The sequence below is a fragment of the Macrobrachium rosenbergii genome, chromosome 8 (assembly GCF_040412425.1).
Source record: "Macrobrachium rosenbergii isolate ZJJX-2024 chromosome 8, ASM4041242v1, whole genome shotgun sequence".
In the NCBI taxonomy this organism is placed as follows: Eukaryota; Metazoa; Arthropoda; class Malacostraca; order Decapoda; family Palaemonidae; genus Macrobrachium; species Macrobrachium rosenbergii.
In genome coordinates this window covers 46,012,580-46,029,431 of record NC_089748.1, presented here as the reverse complement: position 1 = coordinate 46,029,431, position 16,852 = coordinate 46,012,580, and the positions used below count along the sequence as shown (strand labels likewise).

Here is a 16,852-nt window from a genome sequence, read left to right as displayed (position 1 = left end):
TTTTCTTTCTTTCAGCCCATGTTACAGTTGAAGATTCAGAAGTTGACCAATATTACAAAAATGTATCTAATCAATGTTACTGGGTAATTCCTTAGAGCTTGATTATTCGTGTTTTCAGAATGATACAGATTGTACTAATGGAGCAATGTATTCTGTACAAATTTAAATATATATTTACAGGATGGTTCCGTTTTCTTTGAAATATCCTATAAATTTAGGGTGCCACTTTGGCTTGTTACCCGCATTATCTGCGCGTCACCTACTCTGAGGTGCTAGTGCTAAACATGGCGGAAGCTCCTTGGGACACCATGTTTAGAGTTAGACCCCCGGGGATCAAAGTATTACATACACATATTTCTATATTGTGTGGTCGACAAATTATATTAATAAAATATACCTTGGTGCGGCCGTCTATTTTACTTTTGCCATGCGATGTTTAGTACTAGCTCCTTGGAGTAGGTGATGCGTAGATAGTAAGCCAAAATAGCACCAAATTTAGAACAGCAGTTATGGAAAATCATGACCAGTTCAAAGAGTAGTTCACCACTATATGCTGAGTGGGTTTTTTTGGGGGTGTACTCCGTGTGTTGCCCATAGATTATAAACTAGAACAACCCTTGCGCAATTGGAACCTCAAAAGTTTTAAGTGAAGATGCAATGCACTGCTACCGTCATCTCCTGTATTTTAATAATTTCCTCACATTTTCAACTGCTTATTTGTTAACTTGTTAATTCAATTTATTTCTCTTCTATAAAGTGATCTCTTCTTTATTTCTTATTCCCCTCTGTAACTTCTTTCAAATGGACACCAAATTTCCTGGAAGCTTGAATTTCAAGTCTGCCCCTTTTTGTGGGCTAATTCCATACGAATAGGGTTCATCCAGCTTATATCCGTTAATCTATTTGATTTCATACCTTGAAAAATTTGTAATTTGACTTTAAAATCATTTGACAGCCAAAGGCTTGCAGCTTTCTCAATAAAAGCACACAGAAGGTTGAAAAATACAACAAGGTAAAAAAATTAAACATTGCTCGTGAAATGACTTGAGTATACCCATTAAAGAACAAAGTTAAGAAAAAATGCTTTTTGGCTCAAGATATTGTATTGGCAGTCCGTATTTCAAAAAAACCACGAATCTCATTTTAAAGTGACGAGAACAGTCTTGAAAAGCAGTTTAAATAGTTAACATCGTTTCTGGCATTATGATGGTAGATCGACCCCCATTGCTCCTCGAACATTTCTTAACTCTGTCATATTTTTTATGTATTTTTATCTGAACTTCCAATCAACATGTGTGCTTTTAATTTCTGGTGTAATTTTATGTCAATCTTCAGGCTACTTTTATTTATACGTACATGTTTTATTGTACATTTCAGTTTATATATGTGACTTTTAGACAACTTACAAATTCACATCATTCATATTGCTCGTTGCTTATCGTACAGAACCCTGATGATGCATTCAAGTGTATGCGAAACGCTCTGGAATGAATTATATACAACGCCATGTTTGTTCCTGCTCCTGCCCCCTGTGCTCTCTCTCTCTCTCTCTCTCTCTCTCTCTCTCTCTCTATATATATATATATATATATATATATATATATATATATATATATATATATATATATATATATATTGAATTTACTTGACTCAGGAAAACTAAATTATATAATAAGCCTTATTCTTAATAGCAGATGCTGATGACACACACCTAGCACTGAGTGCCAATATACAGATGTTATTCTTAGTAGGATTCATTACGTTTTATTAAAAACATTATTGTTCCTTCCATTATCAGTACTGTATACAGGAAAACAAAAATAAACGTTTACTTAAAGCAGAAAACTTGAGTATTATTTAAACCTTGAACACCGACCTTAAAAAATATTCCTGAGAAACTGTTTAGATAAACATTAGCTATTTAAATGAGAAATTCCTGTAAGTACATCACAGTCCCAGATAGGTTTCATAACTGACAAAACAAAAAATTGGAGTACGCAAATGATTACGATATAGGTATCAGGATAACTATATCATATTATTACTCAGAAGATGAACCATATTCATATGGAACAAGCCCACCACAGGGCAGTGGCGTCGCTGTGGCGGTACCCGGCCCCAAAACCCAGTTGAAATTCTCTTTGTAGCTAAACTATAACTCTTACAGTATTTGATACATTTGCATATACTAAGAGTTGAAAATTGAGTTCTATAATTTCGAATACAGGTTTACTAATTACTAATACTATTATTTTCCTTCATTCACATGGATATATGCATTCGAGAATAGTATGTTTTACTAATTACAGAATTGGTACAGTAGTTTTGTATAATTTGCTTTGTCCCCCCAAAACAAATATCTTGGCCCCACCTAGGCGCCCCCACTGGTGGAATGCCAGCTACGCCACTGCCACAGGGGCCATTGATCTGAATTTCAAGCTTCCGAAAAATATTATGGTGTTCATTAGAAAGAAGTAACAGAAATATGAAATACAGAAAGAGGAGTTCAGTTTTTAGAAAAGAAAAAATTTAACAAGTTAATGCATAAATTGATAAAAATCTAAGTCAATTGTGGTGTGGTAAGCACGATACATATTTTATCTTGGTTCCAGTATCAACAATTATCGTTTCCTTATGTATAATACATAGACTATATTTAGTTTTAATAGCGACACGCCAGGCTTCCTTACGTTTCTCATAGCGTGCACTAGATGTCGCTAGTTTCTGACACGTTCTATCTCAATTGTCTTGGGCGACTTCGCCGTTCCTTTTTCATTCCCTTTCTTCCTCATCCCTGTTTTTAACACCTAAGTTGAAGCCTGAAAACAAAGCCGGCGCTCATCAGTTGTGTCGTGTACTTGGTAGTGGCAGGTTGAGCTCGTGTTAATTTTAATGGCGTTTTGCCAAGGTAAGATTTACGAATGGTAACGTAGCAAGGTTCGTTGCTAAAATATTTATTCATGAACTACTGTCTTTTTTTAGAATTTAAAAGCCAATATATACTGGTATTTATCCTTTCCGGTGATTGGACTCGAAAGTGTGGAGGTGGTGTTCAGTGCTTTTACAAGTATTGTGGATTTTAAGAGTTGTCCCTTATACAGAACGGTAGGCAAAATTTAACGGAGTCTACCTAGAATACGATGTGGTTTTCATGTCCTCAGAGCGTAATTTTAATCTAGATAAGTAACGATTATGGTATTTTTTGGTTTTTGAGTCCGATGTTGTGTAGCCTAGCGAATCAACATAGGCTTAGGTCTATGTTGAGTCTGTTTACTGAGGGAGCTAAGTTTAAGTTAGTGTAGGTAAAGGAAGTAAACTTTTAGATTAATTTTGGTTTATCAGATTAGGTGGGCGCATTTTTAGAGAAGATTTGCTGTTCATTTAAGACTGAAAATGATTTTCAGGTTGTCCAGTGAAGTTTTACAAAGCCATTGAATACTTTGGTTTTATGTAGGTTAGTAATGTTGGACATTTTTTACAAAGCTGTTACTTCGGTTTTATGTACTGTGGGTTGTTAGTGTCATGCTGGTTTTATGCAGGTTGTTAATGTCATCCTGGAAGTTTACAAAGCCTTTATGTAGGTTAGTCATGTGGGAAATTTTTACAAAGCACGTAACTATGACGTTATGTAACTTGTTAATGTCATGAGGGAAATTGTTACAAATCTCATAGTACTTTGGTTTTATGTAGGCTATTAATGTAATGTGGGAAATTGTTACCAGAGTCCATAATTACTTAGGTTTTATGTAGGCTATGTTGGCATGCGGGAAATTGTTACAAATCTCATGAGTACTTTGGTTTTATGTAGGTAGTTACTGTCATAGGGGAAATTTTTACGAAGCCCATAATTACTTTGGTTTATGCAGTCTGTCGCCATGCGGAAATTTTTTTTACCAATCCCATGATTTTGATTTTGTATGCGGTTAATTTTGGAAATTTTTAATTAGCCCATAATTACGTTGATTTTATTTTGGTTTTGTATATTTTTAAAACTTACGTCCACCTTAACTTGAATTACGATGTATGAGTAATCTGTTGCAGAAGTAATTGGGGAAATATTTAAAACATGTTAGATAATTGGCTTTGTAAAGCAATCTTTATCATTGATAACATATTGCTACCCGGTACAAGCCTGGGTTCAGGCATAGACAATCTTTCCAAAGAAAGCTGTAAATGCTTATAGTACGTTGCCTTGATTACAGCTCAGTTCACGAGGTATTGTTTTGAGTTATTTCTAATACTGGAATAATAAAACGGGAATTCAGATATGGCTTGAATATCGATTTGGTTGTAGGTAACCCTGCCCTGTTAGTGGGTTTTCATCCTGTTATGATAGGTTACCTTGATGCTGAGTTTATTTTAACTAAGTTTTGCAGTTATGGTTGTTGCACTGGGATGCCTGCCTTACTGTAGCTTTGGAATGTTGTCTCCTAGTCTTAATGCAGTCCCAGAATGTCTTGTGAAGGGTTGTCATATAGAACGTTAATAAATGCCTTAGCCTAGATTTGGAAGGTTTCAGTGGTTTCAGTTGCTAATTTGTCTCCTCACAACTTGTGCGTGTTGTAAGTACTTTCAGTGGTTCTAGGTTCCAGTTGCATTCAGATTTGTTGCTACTTTGTAGATGTCTGTCTTGGATTTTCCCAAGATTTTCAGCCCACTCTTGCCCTGACTTTTAACTTGGTCATAGGGTGTATTAGTCTTACTTTGGTTTTTGCGAGTCTCTAGTTTTAAATAACCTTTATACTGGAATGAGTGAGTTATTGAAATATATCTTCTGGTAAATTTTCTGGTTTTGGAGACATTTGTAAAGACATGATTTTGAATTCAGGGGACACCCCATAAAATAAGAATCCCATTTCTAGCAAAATGAAATTGTACAATGCTGCAGGACACTGGAAAATGCACTAGTAAAATAAAACTTCAGTAGGATTACATCCTAACTAAACTATATTCTTAATGGCCTTGCTAATTATAGTTTTTTGTGCAGCATTCTTTCATCACTCTCACTACACTTAATTCTAAGTCTGCTGGCAGCTGGTGAGGTTTTATGGCAGCTGATGCTTTTCTATAGAACTTGACCCGCTGAACAAGAATTTCAAGTAAATTTGTCGGTCGGCTGTAACAAAGCGCAATAGACCCTTCGAAGACGGCACACCGGTGACGCGGGTCCTGCACTGGCGCACAGCCTCAAGGGTAAATTACAGCCGATTGCAGCCGACGGGCAAAATATTACCCTAAACTCATGCAAAGCAAGCAAAGCAACACTGAAAAAACGTCAACCGCCAGGCTACCTCAACTACACACCAACCGCTGCTTTGCCATCGGGGCGAAAATGAAACGTAAAACAAATCCGCCATCTTGGGTTACGAACCACTAGGAGCCATGTCTGTAGCAGGGCGGGGGGAAGGAGAGGTACCTGCACAAAAGGCAAGGTTGGTAAAGTGGACGTAGGACTTGGTGCAGAAACATGGCGTTAATGACAAAGCCACCTAAAAAATAACGCCCTACATGAAAAGCCACTCAAACCTCAATAACACCAAAACACAGGTGACCTAACTACCTACCAAGAAGATAGTTTAGAACTTACCACTAAAGGGTGGAGGGTACACCCAGCCGCCGCCATAAACGTTGTGGAGCCCTGGGCTTCGGAGTCATCAGTTGGATTTTAAAATGGGCTACTGGTACTGACGCAAAGCTGTACCCCTTCCGGCCGCACTAGGCGCTGTCTCAATGTTCCTCCACCTCCTCTCAATAGTATTTTGGCGCGCACTCAGTTACTGGGCCCACAAAGTTTATGGAGTGATTGACGGTTGGCGCACGTAGCCTCTGGTCCTTCAGGGCAGTCATAAGTTTCTCTCCAGCAATCAGATATACAGTTGTCCCCGGTACAATGTAGTCCTTATAACTAATGTAGCAATTGACAGGTAAGAGGCAAATTGCACTTGGTTACAGGCTCAGAGGAGCTGGAGGTTCCGGGGTTACGAACCACACATGCTGGGCTGAAGAGTGAGTGAATTGCAGCCGTGAACTGCACCGGAACAGGTAAGCGATAAAGTTGGGAAAGTAAAGTGTATTTTGCTTTAGTTTTAGAAGGGAACGAGCTGCGCTTTATCCGCATTTTTAAAATAATCTGCAGGCTCATGCCTGGCAAGCGGCATTGATGCTGCGCGCCACAACTACAGTGGGCTTATAAAAATGTAAAGAAGGTTTCTGCTAACGTCACTGAGAGAGTGGTAAAGGAAACGTCCTGCAAGACCTTCTCCTCCTACCCTATACATGCTTCAGGTGTCCGCATTAAAACAGCACTTGTGTTATTTATGGTGAAAATCATGCTATGGAAAGAGACGTCATATTTGTGAACGGAAAAGACAAGAACGTTGCAGGCACAAGCTACAAACGAATAGAAATGGTTATAAACAGTTGAGCAAAAAGGAATACATGTAACTGAGTTTATGTATTCCCAAATTCTCCACCTGGTTGAAACGTATGTTGGGGTAACGCTGCAACGTGATTGGTTGGGTACAGCCACCACAAAACCCACCAACTACTCTCTCAGTTGGAGGCATTGATGAACCGAAAGCTCCCCTGGTAAGATCCTGCCATGCGTGACATGGCCTGAATCAGCAGTAGTAGTGGTATGTGAAAAGTGCCTTTGTAACGGTCCGACTGTCCATTTATCCCTTATTTTTACGCTTGTTTTCGTGTTCCTAAAAATGACATATAATGGAAATACAACAATAAATTGCCCAAAACCTTTCCTGCTATTTACCCCACCCAGAACCCTGATTCTAACGGGTCCTCTCACTGAGCTATTCTCGAAAGTGTTTTACCCACCCAGACCCAGAGATTCCCAAACGGTCCCTCATCTGGCTACAGTTCCACAAGGTAATTTACAGCTTAATTACAGCTGAGCGACAAAATATTACTTTAAATTCTTGTTAGCAAGTAAAGTTCTATAGAAAAATGTCAACTGCCATAACCTAGCCCACCGCGGACAGCCGGCTTAGATCTACCCCCACTACTCTTAGGCAGCATTTGTGTGAAAATGTTTGTACAAATAAGATTAACGGTGAAAAACTTGCTCAAAAGTACGTGGAAGATAGTTGACATGAACTGTTTATTTCAGATTCAGAATTGGGTGGAATTTTATAAATGCTGATAATTGTTACCTTGGCAATGGCCTGCAAGCACGAAACGTGTATCCTCAGAACTGGGTGGAATTTTATAAATGCTGATAATTGTTACCTTGGCAATGGCCTGCAAGCACGAAACGTGTATCTTCAGAACTGGGTGGAATTTTATAAATGCTGATAATTATTACCTTGGCATGTATTTCCGCATAACGAAACGCATCTTCAGAACTGGGTGGAATTTTATAAATGCTGATAATTATTACCTTGGCAGTGGCCTGCAAGCACGAATCGTGTATCCTAACCACGTATTGTCAATTGGTTGCAGTTGCTTGCTCCCATATGTCAGTTTGGCACAGTTGTAGGTTATTACTCTAGCAAACATTTAGAATGTGATTTTAGTGTTGTGGTTGGTGATTATGGGACATTGATTAAATCGACAATTTTCACTCATTTTTGTAGATGTGGGTAGCCACATAATTTTTTTCGGTGTTATAATAGTTGTTACCTGCCCATCTAGGATTGCCTTGATTACAAGATTGTCTATTTCAGACAAATTTTGAAGGTCATCACTATTGATTAAAGCAGTCTTAATTTGGTTCAAATTATATCTTCTGGTTGTATGCAGAATGCTTTATCATGGTTAGTTTCCATTAACACAATTTGGTATTGACAGCTGTCTTGCTAGGGTTTTAAGCTCCTGTGTAGCCTTGAAACTGACAGCTTTTGCCCTTTTTCCATTTGGTGAAGTTGGTTTGCTATTTCTTAATGATGCTTCAGCTTTGTTGTGAACCTGTTATTCAGTTATATAGCACTGCAATAAGTGGGAGTTGGTGCTCCTTTGCTAGTCTTTAACTGTGGTTCTCCCAGGGTTGTTCGTAAGGGATTTTTTTGTGGTTGTATATCATGTTGGATTATAGGTTGAACTTCATGTAGTCTCAGCTTTTCAGTGTTTCTAAGTTTTCTTGGGTTTGACGATTGATTTTGATCTGTAGATTTCATGGTCTCGCCACTTAGGATATATGAAATTGTATTTTTAAAAGTATGTACTCAGAAGATAAGCTTTCCTCTAATATCTGCTGCTTGCTTTAAACCCACTGATAGACCTCAGAACCTCTGCTACACCTTGACCAAAGTTTGTCATGGTCTTGGCCACACCTACAGTTTCCTAAACGTGAGTTGCCAAGTTGCCATGGTTGTGGGTTTGTGATACACCAGTGAGCTCAGCTCCCTTAGCTGGTAGGATGAATGATGATAGTCTTGGCAGGTAGTCCTGTCTTGCTGTGGTGACTGGCAGTCACTACCATATGAGGTAGGTTGTTGCTGCCTCTAGCAGCCAATTGGCAGTTCTCACCGCCTTAATAGACTGCCACCTATCTAGATGTTACATCAGGCTGGTCAGTGTTTTATTTGCAGGCAGGTTATATTTTTGATATGCCACTTTCACTGTTAGGGCACACTGTACTATGCTGTACGGTGGCAAGCTTTTACTGTCAACCTTGCTGCTGCCATAGAAGGCTCACTAGTATCACTCCCTTGTAAAGCGAATGCTGATACCTAAGAGTTATTTCATTGCTTTTTTTCAGCAGACCACAGATTTTATATTGATATTGCTGTAGTAGGTGCATGTAAATTTTTTCAGCTGTTGAATTTATCATAGGACTGTAGGACGTAGGTATTGTTGCAAAAGCTGTGGATTATGACTACCTACCAGCAATTTTATAAGATTTTATAGATGGCTGCAGGGCAAGCCTATGAAAAATTTCCCTTTAAAAAAGTGAGTCCCATGGCCAGATTTACACGAAATGTGTAAAAAATATTGGAGGATATAGCATTATTGTAATAGTGGAAAACGCAAAAGGGAGATTTGCCATTAACAGCAACTTTTTCCAATTTTAATAAATACATCATACAGTATTAAAATCTGAAACTGCGGATTATACTACCAGTGTTTGAAAAATGGTTCACTTTTCTGCCAATTTGGGAAAATTCGCCATTGTTTGATTCCTCTAGAGTCTGTTCTGGATAATTTAGTTTACGTGATTTTTTTCGAACTTGCATAGATACTCGCCCCCAGTTGAACAGATAGGGAATTAGCAGTCTCATGAAGATAAAGCTTCCAACATGGTCGTAGTGTTCATAGCCATTTATATATTCTTATGCCCTTTTAAGATTAAACAGTTTCTGATTGCGATAGGGTTAAGAAATTACGAACTTGTATATTTTGTTCAGTGCCTTTTGACTTTTAGCAAGTAGGGTCTTTAGTTTGACGTATACAAAACAATTTGTAAAAAGTTGGGATATAGTTTTAATTGGTGAATGTTCACCTTTTCAGGTGTCCATATGAGGAAGGAAGTTCCTTACAAGATCGGAGAAACTGCCAAACGCTCTTATCAATGACTCGGAAGTGGAATTATTTCAGGTAAACTGTTGAGGTCTTCCATCTGGGAGAGAGATGTAAGTAGTGTACACAAATTGTGAATTATTCTTTCCATCTTAGTAATTTCTCTCTCTCTCTCTCTCTCTCTCTCTCTCTCTCTCTCTCTCTCTCTCTCTCTCTCTCTCTCTCTCTCTGAGTCGATTTCTTTTAGTGTGATGTTTAAAATTTTCAAAATTGTTCTATGCATCTTATATCAGAACATAAATTGCTGTATTTGCCGTTATTGATTCACTTACATTCTGGTAATCAATTTGCTTGAAAACTAGTTTTTACTCATAACCTTGACTAGTAAAAGCATGGGAGTTTTAATCTATTAAAACTAGTCTATAATGTTTACTTTTCACATTCACTGATTAAAATTACTATTTTGCAAAGTTCTTGTCATAATTTTTTTAATTTTCTCAACAGATAGGTGCTGTTTTACTAGTCCTCTGTTCAAGAACCATGGCAGTAACTCCGTCTGCAGTGAGTGCAAAGTAAGTTGGCCATTGTGTGCCTGGAACTATCATGTTAGCATAAAATCGCGTGTCGAGATTATGCACTACGAAAGGATGAAGTTAAGCCTTGAAATGCACTTAAGAGGCTGTATGAGGTTCCCGCAGTATGAGGTTCCTTATGTACGACTTCCCACTATGATTATAAGGTTTTGTAAATGTGACTGGGACTGTTCTAAAAAAATTACCTGTAGATCATACACTATATAAGTTTGAGCATCAAGGTTTAAAGTTATGGGCATAAGACGGGAGCAAGATTTTACTGTAGTATTTTGGTTGTGGGGTAAAAATGGTCTAATTTGACATTGTGGCAGAAGTGTTGAAACTTTAGTTTATTTAAATTGTTCCAGTGACAGATGGTAAATAAGGTATTTGTTTATAATCCTGTTTAGTTTTTGTGAAACTGCAAGATTTAACAGATTGGCCTCTTGTTAGTTGATTACTAAAACCGAGGCAATTTTCAAATTGCTAAAATTTGGATGTCATCGAATCCTCGAATCTACAGTATATTAGGGGTTTAAGGTTTCAAGTTTGGTTTTGAATTTGGTATGTGGTGAATGAATTTGTATGTAAATAGTATGTAAATAGTTAACTGGGGTTAATAAAAATGATTCGTTAGCTAAGCAAAGGATATAATTTTCCAATACACTGGTTTTTCCCGTAACATGTGACTATAGTGTTAATATTCCGTTTTACTGTTTTGATGCCTTCTCTCTCCTGGGCTCAGATTTAACTGTTATATCAAAGGCAGATGAGCTAAAGAAGCCCACTGTGCTTAGTTCTCTGTGATTTGATATAGCTTGTAACTGCAGAGCTGAACTGGTACAGTTACTCAGAAAAGTTCTTGGGGGTCACCGTGTGTGAGAATGAATCTCATTTACCCTCTTTCTGAATGACTGGTGTCTGGGCCCGGTACAATGCGAAAAGGGCCAAATGTTTGACTACCTTAACTCTGCTGTAGTAATTGAAGTAAAATATAATGGTAATGACCCACCGGCTTTGCTCATTGACCTATGGACAACGAGGAGTCTGTGAATGACTCGCATACGTTCTATATCGATGACAATTACAGCTTGGTTAGCTAATAAACTAGTAATTTTAGTCCTCAGTATCAGTGATGTTACCCAATCCCAGTCGGGAGTATAGCAAATAGACAGGGGTAGAAGGAAAACTGCCTCATTATAGAAAAAAAATTATCCTGAAATATAACATATCCTGAAATATAACACAATGGGAAAAAAAATCGGCCTAACGTAACTTACATGTGGTGAGGTTTTTTTACCTTATTTCTTCAGCTAAAGGTATTAAGAGACGCGTTCTCTCCCTCTTTTTCCATTTTTTTCTTTCTATGTCCCCCTCTCTGCCTCTATCGCTCTTTTTCTCTGGTTTTTCTTTATTGGTCTTTTTATTTCTTTTATTCAAATAAGCCGAATAAAGAATATAATCTAAGGCAAGACATTATCAAGACTAAAGGATGTACAAGACTAAATTCATCCTTAACTCAAAGTGCAAAATACGTTGTTTCCTAAGCAGTTTATGAAGTAATTTCTTTGTAGAATGCAGAACCATCTTCATGGATGATTTGCATGCATTGTCTTACACGAGTAGTTAAAAGGAATTGAACAAACTACAGTAATAACAATCTTGTTATAAATACATATTTATGGTTAGGTTTTTGGTCAGAAAAAACCTACATACGAATGATCGTGAATGAATCAAATGACATGGTGATAAAAAACTGCATCACAATGTCTAACGTTCTGGTAAAAGAACAAGTACCAAATGAATAGAAACTAATGTAAAACTTAATTTTTACGTGTAATAAAACTAGCATAAAGAAACGGAACATGTAAAAGTACTTTCAAGAGACAAAAAATATTACATGACTGCCATGTTTATTGTAAACAAATACAACATGGCATAAGTCATACCCGTAACAATTAAGATACTAAACACAGCTTACCATCACCTACACTGCTTGTTGGTTCACAGCCACCTAACGAAACCCACCATAGCAATTACAATAGTTTTTCTCATTTCAGAGATGGTTTTCTGAAGATATTAAAAGTTAGGCGTTGATTCACAGCCACCCGACAAAACCCACCAAAGCAATTACAGTAGTTCCTGCCTCCCAAAAAAAAAAAGATTTTCTGAACACTAAAAGTTATGCTACTAAGCAAACTCACCAAAGAATTGATACTTTCCCCAACCCCTAATATCCTCAATAATTGTATTTAGCCTTTCTGGAACAGATTCAACAAGACTGAGAATAGTTGGGCATGATTAACTAGTGCTGCCTGACTTCGCTAATCCTCTATATCCCAAGTTTCTCACCATCATTGCCCACACCTTTTCAATGAAGTTTGTCACATCCTTTACTTGACCCGTCTATAAAGTATCTGGGGGTTCTAGAAACCATTCCCTGACCAAGCGGCTTGTATGGATGGGGCTTCAATCGTGAACAAATCGAACTGGGTTAAGAGCAGGAATAGATGTTGCACGATTAGACGGAACAGTGGTTTCAAGTATATGTATTTTACAGATTTAAGGTTACCATCTATCCGTGTTAAGTCTTATAGTCACCCAGACCACGTCCAACCGTGGAAACTCACAGTACAGTGTCCATTTCCTTTCAATTCTTGTATGTTTTGCGTAGCAAACCTGGTGTTCAGAGGTCGCCAACAAATACTTTGCAGCCGTTGTCTGAAATGGCTTCTTGTCTGTCCAGATCACAGAGTTCTGAAAGTTTTGATTATACACATCCTGGGTATAGTGTATAGCAAATTCCAGTCGGATTCCTTATTTGCCAGAGTTTTTCTTTCTTAGCTGGGATAAAATATCGTAAACCGTGCTCGTTATGATGAAGTCTCCTGAATTTGTCAATAGCTGATGAGTGGGGACTCTCCATCACAGTTTGGGTCAGAATGAATAAGTATTAATCACTGGTTTGGACGATCCTGAATATCCTCAGCAGTTATCGTTCGTGGTCGACCACTTCTTGGGCGGGCCACATTACCACCCTCATCATTCTGATCGCCGTATCCGCTGAGTCAGTCTGTTTAGTCCCATGGCCCTGGTGATGGCTGCCTGCGTCATCCCAGCATCTCTCAGGCCAATAATTGCTGCTCTTAGTTTTCTGTTAAGAGTATATTCGGCATGACTGTACTGAGTTAAAATGGTACATAACCTATCCTAAGCCAATGCGAATCCCGTAGGAGGGGTAGTGCTGTCAGTGTGCCTCATGCGGTGCACTGCAGGTATTACGTAAGGTTCTTTGCAGCGTCCCTTCGGCTCCTAGCTGCAACCCCTTTCATTACTTTGTGTACCTCCGTTAATATTCTCAACGCACTTTCCACACTCCTCCCCTAACTATTGTTTCACGATGCAACTACGAGGTTTTCTTCCTGTTACACATTTTTACTCCCAAATTCCTTTAAGCGCCTTGTGACCTCGTAGGTCCCAGCGCTTGGCCTTTAGCCTAAATTTTACATTTCGGTTCCAATATACACATACGAACAGCAGTGTTGAAAAAGAATTTTCTCAGTGTTCAACAAATCTTTGGTTATCTGAAATGAATTTACATGAAGTCCCGGCAAAGCGTTTGCTTTAGAGCGTGGTCAAAATTTAACGTGTAATTCAAATTGGTCTCAATTAAATGTTAGTAGTTATTCTTGTTGCACGTCAGTAGCGATGCCTGGCTAACTTTTTAAGATTTTGCACTTGGCTCTAAAGGAGCGCGCGCGCGCGCACACACGGCAACTGTAACAACAAATTCGAAAGTAATTAAAAACGTTAAACCAAATGGAGAACGAAACGAGTTGTACTTTTTTGGTCGGGGCAGTGGTCTTGGAGTGGTGGTGGGAGTTGTTGGAGAGGGTGGTGGTGGTGTGTGGGGGTTGTGTGAGAGGGTGGTGGTGGGGCTTGTGTTGGAGTTGTAGTCTAGGTTGGAGAAAGTGGTGGGAGTTGAGGTAGTAGAGGTTGGAGAAAGTGGTGGGGGTTGGGTTGGAGGAGGAGTTGTGGTAACTGTCCGGCACGGCTACAACCAAAAATCAGCTAATTGGTAAATTGTTTTAAGAAAATGACGAGTTCATATTCGTAAAAAAAGGTCTGAATTCGGGATCGCCCAAGTTGCTTGAAAGTTGACAGATTGAATAGTCTTACGTGCAGTAGGTTATATTTATTGAAGATTCAAACAAAATATTGACGTTGCATAGCGTATTTAAGTGAAATATTTAGTAGTGGAAATTTTTATAGTTTTTTGGTCTGAAAATGTTAATTTACATATGTATAGGTGATAATACCCTTCTTTGTTACTGGTTGTAAGTAGGGATTTTATGGCTTTCGGTTGAAATCAACGAGAGATAGTGTAAGAAAATATTAATTACACTAACATATATTGGTGCAAAAAGTTTCGAAATATAAAATGCATATTCTTTAACACAATTTCGAATTGTTATACGATGTTTCTAAAGGTGCAATGTTGAGTGCTAAATAACGACCATGGGTCGTAATTAGTCATAATTAGTTTTCCAAATTTGTGTAAATTGTACTTCGTTTTTGGTAAACAGTTCCAGGTCAGATTAAGTGAGCATTCAGAGTTATGGTGGTAAACTCGATTACTTTTCAGTATTGAATATTTACGATGAAGATTGTAATCCTCTAGAGAAACTATTGCTTTTCGGTTATATTCTGTGGAAGTTTGAATTTCAAGTCAGTGGTTCCTGTGGGTTTGTTCCATATGAAGAGGGTTGATCTCCTGAATCAGTAGTAATAGTAATAATAATAATAATATGTGTAATCCTCGGTGTTGGATTGGAATCGGAATGTCAAATTTAGGCCAAAGGCCAATCCCTGGGACCTGTCAGTCCTACAGCGCTGATATAATGTTGAAACAATTTTTAGGAGAGGGTGGAAAGTAAGATGGAAGAGACTATGAACGAAGGTACGTAAAGAGGAATGAAAGGGGTTGCAGTTAATGGCCGAAGGGACGCTGCAAAGACCCTTGGGTAATGCCTACAGTGCACCGTGTGAGGTGCGCTGACGTCACTACCCACTACGGGGCAATCCTCTGTTAAGGATGTGTTAATCTCTGGTTTTCCTTGTATGATGGCTTAGATGTAGGCTTTCCTTGTATGATGGCTTAGATGTAGGCTTTCCTTGTATGATTACTTTTGTTTAGCGACTTCCCGTAGGGGGGCAGCACCATCAATACACCTTACGGAGTACACTGTAGGCATTAAGGTTCTTTACAGCGTCCCTTCAGCCCCTTTCATTCCTTTTACTGTACCTCCGTTCATATTCTTTCTTCCCTCAATCCTCTGACAATTTTTCCATAGTGTAACAGAGGTTTTCATCCTGTTACTCCTTTTAAAACCTTCCTACTGTTTCCCTTGCAGCGCTGAATTAGCTCAACCATAGTTCTCAGCGCTTGGCCTAAATTGTATATTCCATTCCATTTTAGTAATTCTTTATTGTATGATTTGAAGGATGTTATTCAAAAGTTTTTTACTCAAAGAATTAGCTTTCATTTTCCTAATAGATTTCACTTAATAGTTGACCATGCTTTAGAGCTGTCATGAAGCCATGAAACAATTTGAACCTCAGTACTGTTGCTGTGCCTCATCTAATTTAAATCAGTGGCCATTGACATTACCAGCTAAACTTTATTTTTTGTTTTTTCAGGGGTTGCGTTTTTTAGCAGTGGTGCCAATTGTAGAACCGCTTGAACTGAAGATGTGTGAATTGCAGCTTACCTTAGGCTTCAGAATATATGGAACTGATTTTACCCGTGAGACTGCTGTAAATATTTTTAGAAGTTTAGACTACAGTCCAGTGCTGAAAGAAGCCGTGATCCCTTGGAACATGTTTAATATATGTCGAAGGATAAAAGGCTCTCCTCCTGGCCACATGGCACTCACAAAGAGTTGGACAATAATAATTCAGATTCTAAAGGGTGTCTCAAAACACTGCCCATATTTTCTGCGACGTCAGAAGAAAAGTTCTCCTCCAGCCCATGAGGACTTTATTAGAGAATGAAGGCGTGGGATAAATCTGCGACGGCAGGGCGTGGACAAATCTGCAGGGGCAGGCGGGACAAATCTGCAGACGCGCAGGCGTGGGGACAAATCTGCAGACGCAGGGTGGGACAAATCTGCACGAGCAGGCGTGGGATAACCAGACGCGAGCAGGCGGGGACAAATCTGCAGACGCAGGCGTGGGACAAATCTGCAGACGGCAGGCGTGGGATAAATCCGCAGACGAAAGTAGGCGGGATAAATCTGCAGACGCAGCAGGCGGGATAAATCTGCAGACGCAGAGGCGTGGGACAAATCTGCAGACGGTGCAGGCGTGGGATAAATTCTGCAGATGCAGCAGGCGGGGGACAAATTCGCAGAGGACGTAGCAGGCGGGACAAACCCAGACGAGCAGTGGGACAACGCAGACGCAGCAGGGCGGGACAAACCGTAGACGACATGGACAAATCTGCAGACGCAGGCGGGGACAAACCGTAGCGAGCAGGCGTGGGATAACCAGCAGACGAGCAGGCGTGGGACAAATCTGCAGACGCAGCAGGCGTGGGACAAATCTGCAGACGCAGCAGGCGTGGGACAAATCTGCAGACGCAGCAGGCGTGGGACAAATCTGCAGACGCAGCAGGCGTGGGACAAATCTGCAGACGCAGCAGGCGTGGGACAAACGCAGACGAGCAGGCGCGGGGATAAATCTGCAGACGCAGCAGGCGGGACAAATCAGCAGATGAGTAGCGTGGGATAAATCTGCAGACGCAG

General features: G+C 39.3%; 1 long non-coding RNA gene across 1 annotated transcript; it reads left to right on the top strand.

Annotated features, from left to right (window-relative positions):
• The first annotated feature begins 2,809 nt into the window (after nucleotides 1-2,809).
• Nucleotides 2,810-16,803, top strand: LOC136840792 (uncharacterized). Its single transcript, XR_010853732.1, has 5 exons — nucleotides 2,810-2,908; nucleotides 9,466-9,587; nucleotides 9,979-10,046; nucleotides 15,747-16,357; nucleotides 16,610-16,803. It is a non-coding gene; the product is annotated as an uncharacterized lncRNA (long non-coding RNA).
• Nucleotides 16,804-16,852: the final 49 nt, after the last annotated feature.